This window comes from Anolis sagrei, chromosome 1 (genome assembly GCF_037176765.1).
Source record: "Anolis sagrei isolate rAnoSag1 chromosome 1, rAnoSag1.mat, whole genome shotgun sequence".
Classification (NCBI taxonomy): Eukaryota; Metazoa; Chordata; class Lepidosauria; order Squamata; family Dactyloidae; genus Anolis; species Anolis sagrei.
Window position 1 is genome coordinate 288,892,971 of NC_090021.1, and position 13,767 is coordinate 288,906,737.

The window sequence follows — 13,767 nt, forward strand, 5'->3', positions numbered from 1 at the left end:
CCTGTTTAAAAAGTTTGAGGACCCCTGCCTTAGGTTGAAGTCCAAAACTCGTCCATGCCTGATGTAGTGTGGACCCAAGTGCCCAAGAGGGTCATGGCATCAAGAGGCGTCTTCAACCCAGGAGAGCGGCCTGAGGCCTAGCTGAGCCTTCACAGCCCTCGCCTAACTAGAGCAGCAGGGTGATGGAAAGACGACGTCACTTCCAGAGAGCTCCCGTTGGAGCCTCCCTCTCGCGAGAGCCGGCGAGCGCTTCACGCGAGAACTGCTAACTCACGCCAGCCTCTTCGGCCGAAAGCGCTCGGCAATTTCCGTCAGCGCCAGACGCGACCAGTCGAGCGACAACCGATCGATGCTAGAGGGGCGCCCTCGGCTCCCTGCGCGGGGGGGCTGGCCCGAGAAGGGGGCGCGGGTGCCGGGCGGGGAAGGGCGCGGGTGCGAGCGGGGAGCCCCGGCGCCTCCATGCGGGGAGCGGCGAGCCGCGGTGCCGCGCTCGATTGTTCTGGCCTGGCCATGGCGCCTCTCCTCCCCCCCGCCATGGCTCCCCGCGTCCCTTCTCCTCTCCTCTCAGTGAGCGAAAGTGGCCGCCGCCGCCGCCGTCCCAGCGCCGGCCGCCGCCGCCTCCTCCTCCTCCGCAGCAGCAGGCGCCACAGCAGCGAGAGAGAGCGCGGCCGCCATCTTGGCCAGGCAGCAGCCCAGAGGCTCCGAGGCAGGAGGAGGAGGAGGAGGCAAGCAGCGCCCGGGGACCGAGGCCCGGAGGCCGGAGCAAGGCGGGCGGGCGGGCGACGCGGAGGCGGCCCGGGCCCAGGTGAGTCGCCGGGCGGGGCGGGATCCGGGCAAGGCCGAGCCCCCGCGGGCCCTGCGACGCGTTCCCTCCGCGGGGGCCCCAGGCGCCGGGCCTGCTCTTAAAGGGACAGGGCCGCTCTTCTGCGCCGTCGGGAGCAAAGGGAGGGGGTTGGGGTGGCAGCACGCAGCGGCGCCCAGGGACGGAGGGAGGGAAGGAGGGGAAACATCCCAGGACCCGAACGGCGGCGTCGGCGGCGGGCGAGGGCGTGTCGGCCCCACCCAGCCCACGGACACACACGTGCGCGCCCCGCGTGGAGGCGGAGGGACGGAGCGAGGGAGGGAGGGAAGGACGCTCCGCCAGTCTGTCAGTGGGGCGGACACAGGCCCGAGAAGCGCCACGCCACTGCCTCTGAAGCCACCTTCCACCCAACTAGAAGAGAGACCCCCCAGGGCCATCCAACCCCAGGGGAGTCATTTAGGGGGAATGCATTGATCTCACTATTAATGATGTTAGGCTAAAGCCAGCACAACTCAGAGTGCTGACTATCCTATAAAGCCCTAAAACACTGGAATGTGTCCAGAGGAGGGCGACTAAAATGATCAAGGGTCTGGAGAACAAGCCCTATGAGGAGCGGCTTAAAGAACCGGACATGTTTAGCCTGAAGAAGAGAAGGCTGAGAGGAGACATAATGGCCATGTATAAATATGTGAGGGGAAGTCACAGGGAGGGGAGAGTAGGCTTGTTTTCTGCTGCCCTGGAGACAAGGATGCGGAACAGTGGCATCAAACTACAGGAATGGAGATTCCACCTGAACATTAGGAAGAACTTCCTAACTGTGAGAGCTGATGTATTGTGAACTCTCTGCCCTGGAGTGTGGTGATGGCTTCTTCTTTGGAGGCTTGTAAGCAGAGGCTGGGTGGCCATCTGTTGCTTTGAATGCGATTTTCCTGCTTCTTGGCAGGGGTTTGTACTGGATGGCCCGCGAGGTCTCTTCCAACTCAATAATTATATGATTCTATGGGGAGTCTAAACTTTCAATTCCTGATAAATTACTCTTTCTACCATCTCTCATTGGATGGTCACTGGAGTCTAACATCACAATTGAAGGGAGATGTTGACAAGCTGGAATGTGTCCAGAGGAGGGTGTCTAAAATGAATAAAGAGCTGGGCATTTTTAGCCTGAAGAAGAGAAGGCTGAGAGGAGACATGATAGCCATGTATAAATACGTGAGAGGAAGTCATAGGGAGGAGGGAGCAGGCATGTTTTCTGCTGCCTTGGAGACTAGGACATGGAACAATGACTTCAACCTACAGGAAAGGAAATTCCATCTGAACATTAGGAAGAACTTCCTGACTGTGAGAGCTGTTCAGCAGTGAAACTCTCTGCCTTGGAGTGTGGTAGAGGCTCCTTCTTTTGAAGCTTTTAAGCAGAGGATTCAGGTTGTCAACTGTAGTATACCCTTCAACATTTCCGCGTAGGAAAGTAGAAACATGGAGTCTTTTAAGTAGAGGCTGGATGGCCATCTGTCGGGGGTGCTTTGAATGCAATTTTCCTGCTTCTTGGCAGGACGTTGGACTGGGTGGCCCATGAGGTCTCTTCCAACTCTTTGATTTTATGATTCTATGAAAACTGGTTCTCAATCTGGGGTCCTCAGATGTTTTTGGCCTGCAACTCCCAGAAATCCCAGCCAATTTACCAGCTGTTAGGATTTCTGGGAGTTGAAGGCCAAAAACATCTGGGGACCCCAGGTTGAGAACCTCTGCCCTAAAAGGTTCCAGCTCAGTTTACCTGTCCGAACCTATCTCCTTCTACGAACCACCAAGAACAATCATCCGGGGAGGCCCTGCTCTCGGTCCTACTTCCTCTGCAGCCGCAACTGGTGGAGATGAGAGACAGGGCCTTTTCAGTGGTGGCCCCTCGGCTATGGAACTCTCTCCCCAATTATATTAGATCCGCCTCCTCCCTCCTGACCTTTCAGAAAAAAAAAACTCCTGGCATTGAGATCAAGCATTTGTGCAATAAATGGATCAACTGGGAAAATAATGTTTTAGTGGACCCCAAGGGACTGATTTGGATTATATTTTGAACCGGCAAACTGTTTTTAGTTGAATGCTTATAATTGTTTTAATTGTGTTAATTGTAACTGTGTGTTTTAATGTATTGTTTCTTGGCATCTAATGACTGCCTGCTGTAAGCCATCCTGAGTCCCTCTTCAGTGGTGAGAAGGACGGGATAGAAATGCACAGAATAAATAGATAAATAAATAATGTTTGCTGTACCCCGTTTTTTCTCTCCACATGTAGACTCTGGGCCCTTCCACCTAGCCCTATATATACCAGAATATCAAGGCAGAAAATCCCACCATATCTGCTTTGAACTGGGTTATCTTGAGTCCACACTGCTGTATATTCCAGTTCAAAGCAGATAATATGGGATTTTTCTGCCTTGATATTCTGGGCTATATAGGGCTGTGTGGAAGGGCCTTCAAAGCGGCCTACATTAAAAGCATGCCTACGCAATTTAAAATCAGCAAATGTACAAACATTAAAAACAGAATTCAGTATAAATGAATATATAATATAAATTCAGTTTTTAAAAGTTCACTGTTAACATCCATAAAAACAGACCTGGGCAAACCTGGGCCCTTCAGTTGTTTTGGACTTAAGAGGCTGAGGGGGGAAAGGAAAGGGCTTGAAGCCATTAGGAATGGTGGAAGTTGAAGTCTAAAACACCTGGAGGGCCCGAGTTTGCCCATGCCTGCATAAAAACATATTCAAAGTTAAAAACTCACACCACCCCTGACTTCATCGTACAAACCTTCTTCTTTAAAAGTCTGACTGAATAAAAAGAACAGTAGAGAGGGGGCCATCATGGCTTTCCTGGGAAGAAGGGAGTGCCAGAGTCGAGGGACAGCTACCGAGAAGGCCCCCTCTCTCATTATCACCAGTTGAGCTTGAGATGGAGGTCGGACTGAGAGAAGGGCCTGTCCTGAAGATCTCATAGTCCGGGCAGGTTCGTACAAAGGGATGCGGTCAGCCAAATAGCCTGAACCTGAACCATCTAGTAGGGCTTTAAAGGTCATAACCAAGATGTTGAATTGTGCCTGAAAACAGACTGGCAGCCAGTGGAGCTGCTTCAACAGGCGGGTTGTATACTTGTAGCCAGCTCCAGTGAGCAACCTGTCTGCAGCTCTTTGGACCAGCTGAAGATTCCAATCACTCTTCAGAGGCAGCCCACAGAGTGTGTTACAGTAATCCAGACAGGATGTAACTAAAGCATGTACCACCGTGGCCAGATCCTGCATCTCAAGGAACAGGCACAGTTGGCACACAGGTTTTAATTGTGCATAGGTCCTCCTGGCCACCTCCGACATCTCACAACAGGGCCTCTAGGTTCAATGCCAAGTCCAGGAAAAACTCCAAACTCTGAACTTGTGTCTTCAGGGGAAGTGTAACTCCATCCAGCGCAGGCTGGATCCCTGAATACCGTTACCTAATATCTCTCAATGCCAAGGAGCTTGGGATTTAAATTTTGGTGGTTTCCAGCAGTCATTCCTTGCCACAGAACACTAAAGAACATAGAATTACAGAGTTGGAACAGACCTCAAAGGCCACTCAGTCCAACTTCTCTATTTTTAATCTAATGCACACAGTACTGTTTAATTGGGTTTGTTTTAAAGACTTATATTTGCTTTTCTTTAAATTGATGAAAGTGCATGACCGTTAGCAGCCTTGGGTTCTCTTAGGGAGGAAGGCGGGGTATAAATAAAGATAATAATAATAATAAATGAACACAATAAACATTGACAAAATCACAAAGTGTCAACTGCAAAAGCTACCTTACTTGGATCTGTGCGCATCGTTCAAAAATACATCACAAAGTCCTAAATGCTTGGGAAGTATTCGACTTGTGATTCTGTGATACGAAATCCATCATATAGATCTCGTCTCCTGTGTCATACTGTGTTTTGTGTCAGTATAATAACAACAACCCCATTCTGCCGGTAGGAAACACACTGGGTTCATCTGCACACTGGAATTAAGGCACTTTGACACCACTTGAACCACCATAGCTAAATGCTGTGGAATCATGGGAGTTCTTTCTGCAAAAGAATATTTATTTATTTCCCTTTTTCTCTCTCCAAAAGGGGACTAAAACACTAAAAAAATCATAACACGGGGGAAATTAAAACCAGAAGCAATATAAACATTAAAATAGAAGTCAATATAGGAGGGCTAATTCTAGAGATGCACCTACAGTCAAAGTACAAGTGAGCCTGCAGTGTCATCTAGGCTCCATATACGCTGTAGAATAAATGCAGTTTGGCAGCAGATTAATTCCATCTGAACATTAGGAAGAACTTCCTGACTGTGAGAGCCGTTCAGCAGTGGAACGCTCTGCCCCGGTGTGTGGTGGAGGCTCCTTCTTTGGAAGCTTTTAAGCAGAGGCTGGATGGCCATTTGTCAGGGGTGATTTGAATGCAATATTCCTGCTTCTTGGCAGGGGGTTGGACTGGATGGCCCATGAGGTCTCTTCCAACTCTTTGATTCTATGATTCTATGAATTGCTAGAGCTCATAGAATCACAGAGTTGGAAGAAACCAGATGGGCTATTTAGTGCAACCCCATTTGCCATCCAGGAATATACAAAATGCTCCCAACAGATGTCCATCCAGACTTTGTTTAAAAACTTCCAAAGAAAGAGATTGTACCACACACTGAGGCTGCAGCGTATTCCATTGCCAAACACCTCAAACCATCAGTAAATTTTTCCTAATGTTTAAATGGAATCTCTTTTGCTGAAATGCTGTGGAATCCTGAGATTTGTAATTTAGGTAGAAAAGGCTATAGAATTTGCAAAACGTTGGCTCCCATGATTCCATAGCATAGAGCTATGGCAGTTTTAACTAGTGTCAAACTGCATCACTTTTAAAATGTAGGTGCACCCTTAGTGTACAAGAAGCCCCTGCTTGTCTAAAAGGTTGGGGACCAGAGCATTGCCAGAAAGTGGTTGAAAAGTAAAAGTCAGGTTGTTTTAGCAACTGGAAAAAAGTTGCTGTATGCCACTTTTGAAAGGATTATAAAGCTAATAAAATATTTTGTATGCACAAAGTGAATCAAGAAGGAGCCCAGTTTTTCATAGGTAAACCTTGGGACAAGGTATGTAGAAGCAAGCTCATGTAGGCATGCACAATTGATGAAAGAGCAGCTCTACCCTCAATTGACAAGCATTCGAAAGTAAGGGTTCAAAAAGTGGGAGAAGCCTGTATCGTTTTTGTCACTGTAACCTGAAAAGCTTATTAATTCATATACTTCAAGCTGTTAATGATTTTTCATCCCACCACAAGTGTGCGCAATTTGGCCTACACTGGCATACCTGGTTGCTGTGCCAAATTTTTAGACTCCTTGTTATTTGCGGTGATCTGTTTTCAAGTCATTTCTGAATTACGACAACCCTATGTCTAATGTATCACTTGGCAACATTTGTTCAGAAGGAGTTGACTTTACCTTTTTCTGAGACTGAGACAGTATGATTGTCCAAGGTCATCTAGTGGGTTTCCATGGCTTAGGGCAGGGGTCTTCAAACCTTTTAAACAGAGGGCCAGGTAACAGTCCCTCAAACTGTTGGAGGGCCAGATTATAATTTGAAAAAAAAAATGAATGAATTCCTATGCACTCTGCACATATCTTATTTGTAGTGCAAAAAAACACATAAAACAATGCAATAATTAAAATGAAGAACAATTTAACAAATATAAACTTATTAGTATTTCGATGGGAAGTGTGGGCCTGTTTTAGGCTGTTGTTGTGTGCTTTCAAGTCGTTTCAGACTTAGGTTGACCATGAGTGAGGACCGGGTAAATGACCGTGGAGGACCGTATCCAGCCCCTGGACCATAGTTTGAGGACCCCTGGCTTAGGGGATTCAAACCCTGGTCTCCAGAGTCATGGAACATTTTCCCACCAGTGTTATAGAATGGAGGCTATTGCCTGCCAATTGTCCAAGTCCAGACTGCTCTAAAAAAACATAGTGGTATTATTTTGAAGTTGTGTACGAGCAGTCCCCAAGTTACAAACATCCGACTTACAAATGACTCACAGTTAAGAATGGGGGTGAGTCAACAGGATGTGAGTGAAATCTGCCCCTCGGAATGGAAATTCACCCCTGAAAGAATTATCATGGAAAAAAGGTGTCTCCATTTAAGCTTTCTTCTGAACAGGGGCACAAACTGCAGAACAAATACACAGGTGTGTTAACCCTTCCCTATACTATCCAAAGTTTATTTATACACATACACTCATACTATGTGTGTGTGTGTGTGGCTGGAGTTACATTTTAAAAATTTACCTGTTCCAACTTCCATACAATTTCAGCTTAAGAATAAACCTACAGAAGTTACCTTGTTCATAACTTGGGGACTGCCTGTAGTGTCATGTTTAAATATTTAGATTTGGGATTACAATGATAGTATTCTCATGACCAAACATGTTTACAGAACAGAAATTTCAAGCTTTTAAAGAAGTGTGACTTTATAATGTAGAGTCTTACAGCATGAAAGCTGATGTTCTCTTGCATAATTTTGTCTATTTACTTTTACCTGGTTTTGTAACTTGATAGATTCTTTTCTTGAATATTTCCGGATTAGAACAATGTAGGGTTAAACTCTTAATTGCCAAAGCCAAGCAGTCAATGGAAACATTACTGCAATAAAACCCAAAATATATGTGAGACCATGTTGGGCAAAATGTCATATGTCCTCTCTAGGCATTTTCTAGGTCCTCCAACATGATTCTGATATTCTTGGGTCAGAAGTCCTTCAATAAGGTTTGCTATTATCCATTGTTTCATGTATTCACACGTACCCTGGGAACATATCCCCTGCAGATATGGATATTGTGCTGTACTTTGAAAAAACCAATAGAGTGAGAATTGTTGCAGACAATCAAAGATTGAAGTTACACATTATTATTACTACTACTAATCATTTACAGTTGTGTCCAGTATTACTCTACTTCAAGTAAGTGCTTATCCAGTTTTACTTGGAAGTCCCACTTCATTGAACCTGTAGAACTGAAATATTGAAGTCCAGTTCTATTTCAATAAACATTATTTTGAAAGGAAGTTAAATAGGTCTCATTGTGAATTGAAAAGGTTGTCCTTGAACTTTGATCTCCTTCGTTTAATACCAAGTCTCTTTGCTATTATTTGCCTTCAAGTGGTGTCTGACTTACAGTGACTCTGTCTTCAGATTATCTTGGCAAGAATTATTCAGAAGAGGCTTGGCATTCCCTTTCTTTACATCTGAAAGGATGTGACTTGCCCAAGGTCACCTAGTGAGTTTCAAGTGCTGAACAAGAGGGAGCCAAATTTGGTCTCCCAGAGTCATAGTCTAACAGTCTGACCACCATGCCACGCTGGCTTTTATTAATATTATTATATTTATTTATACCCTGCTTTATCTCCCGCAGGAGACTCAAAGTGGCTTAACATAAAACTATCAGCATACAATTAAAAATATACAAATATGCAAACATTAAAACAGGATTAAATATAAACAGTATTTTTAAAATTCCCAGTTAAAAACCATTAAAACAGGCTAAAAGGTTTTTAAAAACCACAGCAGCCCCTGAACTGATCTTAAAAACCTTCTTTAAAAGCCTGTCTGAATAAAAAAGTTTCAGTTTGGCACTGCAAGGACAGCAGGAAGGGGACCAGGCTGAAACCTTTTTATTTACTTAGCCTCTGTTTAGTAAGCATGTATACCTAATTTTTACAGCATTGCTAAGAAAAATAAGTTTTGATAAGGAAAAGAGAACATATTGGGATATGCAGAAATGGAAGCTACAGAAAGCTCGCAGAGAATACATTCTGAGCACCCAGTAGGTCAAGAAGGTGGCAGTTCACACCCTGCCCCGGAAAATGTTGAACTGACTGCCAGAGGCACGTGACTTTTCCCTGACTACACAATCATCTCAGAAAGAGGAAGGAGGTTACTAGAACCCAGGCTTCCTAGTTCTTAGAGGAGTTCCCTTATGAAACATTGATTGGGGGAAGGGTTGTCTGACATGGCCTTTATAATCTCCTCACATCTAGATGCATCAACCAGGACTCAGGAAGAGTTGTTGGGAGCTAAAGTCTAACAACATCTGGAGAGCCATATACTCCTCAGCCCTGCTGTAGACCAATCCATTCAACATATCTAACGGGCAAATTTGTCTGGGGGTTTTGTCCATTCTGCTAGTTCACAGTACCAATTTTCCTCTGGCAAACAGTAAAACAGCTGCTTCATTTATCTTCAAGCTTGTATTATTACTTAGTTCTTGACATATAGGAGTCATACTATGATAAAAAGGAGAGGGACATTTGGAATCACTAGTATTTGCTACTGGTCATGCTATACAATTTGTTCATAGTGAAGAATGTCAATTTGTTTGTACCTGATGGAAAGCCAAAAAGAATGTAGAATAGTAATAATAGTTGTCAGTGTTGAAGTGATAATATTTTTGTTTAAGTGCTCATTAGAGGTAGATGAACAAGCAGTTGAAAGAGGCAGTCACCACCTATGTAAGAGATGAAGCACGTGGGGCTATATGAGACCCACCTCCCTCTGATCATTTCAGTGTGGCCCCAGACATATACAACCCCAGTTTTCACAGTGTTCCTCCCATGGTCATGATAATTTTCTTTTATTTCTCTCTCTTGTCATTTCTGCTACTCCATTTTTAATTTTCCACCCCTGTTTCTGCTTTTTGCTGAGTTTTTGTGGCTGCAGAAATTGCAACTGCCACTGTTATGGCATTCTTTTGAGAGAAACATTAATATTAACCTCAGAGGACTTTGTGCTGTTCCTATGTGAAGGGCGTTTTGACAACTGCCCTGAGAATGTAGACACCCAGGCAGGCCTTGTGAGAGCCTGTCTCATTCCTGTGGTATTAGTGCTGCTGAAGAGCACAGCATTTAAAAATAAGTTGGACACAGTAGCTAGTGGGCATCTTGTCATCTGAGGAGGTAGTAAAGGTTGAGGCAAGTTATGGAAAAAACCACATGGACAATGTAAAAATTAAGAGGAAATTAAACACGTTTTATTTGGCCATTTCCTTTTCAAAGGAAAGCTTGCTTTCTGTTTAGTTAGTATTGATCTGAGCTGCTTCAAGAAATTCCTATTCAGTGCCGGATTGGTGGTGGTGTGGAAGAAAATATGAATGCATGCATGTGCATATGTGCAAGTCGCCTGTCAACTTATGGCAACTCCATGAATTTCATAGTGTTTCCTTAGGCAAGGAGTACTCAGAGACAGTTGTACCAGTTCCTTCCTCTGAAACCACCTGGGTCATCTCCTCTTCTAGTACTAACCAGGTCTGATCCTGCTTAGCTTCCAAGATCAGATGGGATCTGATGCCTTATATAATTTTGCACTTTCTGGCACACCAATGAAGGCCATACATCTGGCTGTGTGGCTCTGTCTTGTTTGGTATTAATGGTATTTCAAGTTTGATTTTTATAATGCTTTGAATAAATAATTTATAATATACCGTAGTTTGAAATTGCAGTGCCCAAGTAGGGTGTTTTAGCTGTATTGTTTGAATTGCGTGATCCTTGCCTAGGGTTTATGTCCCAGTGCTCCTGGACTGTTATTGTCTGTAGCCTTGCAATACACCACAGAATCCATTGTCTACAGCCAAGCCCTACGATACAAATGTAACTGCTCAGATTAGTTGGACAGATGGTGAAACCAAACAAGGGGTTTATCATGCTTAGAATGTTGTTCATACGTACATGGGACATCACTATCTCTACTGGTAGGCAAAACAACACATTTCATGTCTCAATTTATAGAACCACATTTCTCGAAGTCAATTTTAATCTTGCCATGATTTTTAAAACCTGGTATTTGTTTTCTCTAGCTTTGACATATCCTTTTGTGGCATTTCCAAAATGTTGTGATGGAGATACATGTGAGTGCCTCTCTCCTTTGCAAGCCTCGCCACTAAATGGTTCACCATTACTATTATCCAATTGACCATGACAGCTTGGATACTCTTACAGTAATCAACTGCTCCAAGTGAACAATAAATATGATCCAAATTCCAGTGTATTAATTTACAAAGAAATAAATTTATCTCCAGCTCAGTTCACTATGTGTCCTAGCAGATAATGCTAACAGTTTTCAGTGTTTTCAGAGTGGGATGGGAAAGGATAAAGTGGGCTATGAAATGGTGATGTGCCATCATAGCACCATGGAAATGTATCATGTATTCTCACTCTGTGGGTGTTTTTCTCTTTTGCCAGACTTTTCTCACCATTACAACTTCTGTAATCAGTATGATTCAGGTTCCAATCTTTTACTATGTGGGTAGGACAGTGTAAGGGAATGGCATCACCACCATGGCAGCCTATGTGTTATATTTGAAATACTGCCATATTATCAATGCTGAAAGAAGGAGCAAAATCACGGAGGATGTTCATTATTTCTTATATAGTCAGTGATGTTTACTTCTTGCTGCTGCTTCAAAATACAAATTTGCAAAGAAGAAGAGAAAATAAGATCTTTTGTTGAGCCAGAATCTTGCCAGTTGAACCAGTGGTGGTGGGAAATGTTAGGGTGACTAGTTTGTCCTGCCAGTGTAAGGACATTGAAATGCAGTTATTGAAAAAAAAAAACACAGAAAGGATTTGAAGTTGTTACCAGTAATATTACAAGGCTTTCATGGCCAGAATTACTGGAGTGTTGTGTGGTTTCCGAGCTGTATGGCCATGCTCTAGTAGCTAGAATATGGTCATACAGCCTGGAAACCACACAACATTCCAAAAAAGTATTGACTTGTTTTCCCTCAAAAACTTAAAACTTGGGAATTTACATCAAACATTTCTCAAATTACAGTGTCTACCAAACAAAGAGACAAGAGATAAAAACCACCAATTGACAGTCAGTAAATGCCAAGGAATAATTTATTATAGGTCCAGCCCTAGTGGGCTATAATTCCTTGCTGAAGACATTCAGATATATCATCACTGAGTTACTGTCCATGGTGAGGCAGGTTCTGTGTCTCATAGACTTTGATTGCTGTGTTTTCTTAAGGATACTATTCCTCAACTCAATAAGCCACACCACAATGATACAAACACAGGGAGCTGATGTTTTTAGAAACCCAGGTATAACCTTATCTCCATATTTTCTCTTGGAACACAATTGGAGAATAACACACATCAGATACTAATGTACAGGTCTGTCTTCCGATGTAATATATGTTGTTGGGTCAGTTAAGTGTGTGATAGATTGGATGGACATACATTTTCTAGAATAAGATTACTTTACTTACTTACTTAGGCGATCCCTCATTGTCCGAGTAAGAGTTTCCCCCAAGGTTGGTGTACTGGCGGTCAAGGTTGGCTTGATGCGCCTTTCTCTTGGCACATTACTCTCTTTCGCCCTCCATTTGTACCTCTTCAAATTCTATAGCACTGCTGGTCACAGCTGACCTCCTGCTGGAGTGCTCAAGGGCCAGGGCTTCCTAGTTCTCGGTGTCTATGCCAGAGTTTTTATGGATGGCTTTGAGCCCATCTTTAAATCTCTTTTCCTGTCTTCCAACATTCTGTTTCCTGTTCGGAGTAGAGCAACTGCTTTGGGAGACGGTGGTTGAGCATTTGGACAACGTGGCCAGTCCAGCAGAGTTGATGGTGGAGGACCATCGCTTCAATGCTGGTGGTCTTTGCTTCTTCCAGCACGCTGACATTTGTCCGCCTGTCTTCCCAAGATATTTGCAGGATTTTTTGGAGGTTGCGCTGTTGGAATCGTTCCAGGAGTTGCATGTGATGTCTGTAGACAGTCCACGTTTTGCAGGCATATAACAGGGTTGGGAGGACAATAGCTTTATAAACAAGCACCTTGGTATCCCTACGGATGTCCCAGTCCTCAAAGACTGGCAGTGTTCAAACACCAGTGAGAGATTACCAACTTCCAGTGACAGTCTGTAAGGTAAACTGTTGTGTTAGAATACATTATGATGGGATAGGCAAAGTTTAGCCATACAATTGTTGTTAAACTGCAGCCACTATCAGCTTTAGTCAACATAGCCAATTGTGAGGTAATCTGGGAGTTACACTCCAAGAACACCTGGAAGCCTGTAATTTGAGAATTCCTTTATATTAGGAAGTTCCAATCAGTTGCAAGATGTTCGAATCAAGATAACATATTATCAACACAGTGTGTGATTTAATTTCCACACCCAGTGCTATGAGGTCCTAAAGTATTAGCAGGAATGTTCTGAATGACCCATTCTGCAACAATTTATTACTTTCCCTGTGAGCTCAGTGTAGACAAACCCATCTCAACCAAAGGTATTATATGTTTACCTGAAAAATATTAGCACTACATGCGGTTCATGAAAGAGACTGTAATCTGTGACCTTTGTTAGTCTTCGAGGTAGTAGGCATTTTCTTAGATGTAGTAAGAATCTTAACCTCTTTCTTGACTGTGGAGGTCCATTTGGTTAGGAAGGGCTGGACTCTGTTTAGTTCAGTAACACTTGAAAACATCACATTGCCTCTTTTTGTATTGCACTTGCCTTGCTTTTATTAGCAGCAGAACATTATATTATCATCAAGAGCAAGGCTAAATTGTAAATGAGCTCTTAAATTAAAGTTCCACTTCTCTTCAGACCTTTTTTGTACTCCTATGCCTCTGTGTGTGTATCTTTGAATTGTGCAGTTTCAAGGGGACTCAGTATCAATGTTACTTGGGGCTCTGTGAAGCATACTGAGGGGCTCAGTGCTTTCCTCCTCTCCCTCCAAGCTTTCCAAACCCCTCTTTCCTGCTCCTCTGCCTCCCTCGCCTTCTCCCCTTCCTTGTCACCAAAAGCCTTTTCCTTTGCTTTCCTCACCGCTGAGATCCCTTTTTTGCCTTCCTTGCATCCAAAACGCTTATTTTCCTCCCACCGCTCAGGGAGTGCTTTGTGTTTTTCCTACATGGCAGAAGGGGGGGT

The 13,767-nt window shown here is 44.0% G+C and overlaps 1 protein-coding gene across 2 annotated transcripts in view; it reads left to right on the forward strand.

Moving 5' to 3' along the window:
- Positions 1-716: 716 nt before the first annotated feature.
- INO80 (INO80 complex ATPase subunit) overlaps positions 717-13,767 on the forward strand; it is an 83,236-nt gene continuing 70,185 nt past the window's right edge. For both annotated transcript variants that reach the window (XM_060760626.2, XM_060760634.2), the window contains exon 1: positions 717-805. The gene's annotated coding sequence lies outside the window, so the exon portion shown is untranslated. The remainder of the gene's footprint in view (positions 806-13,767) is intronic.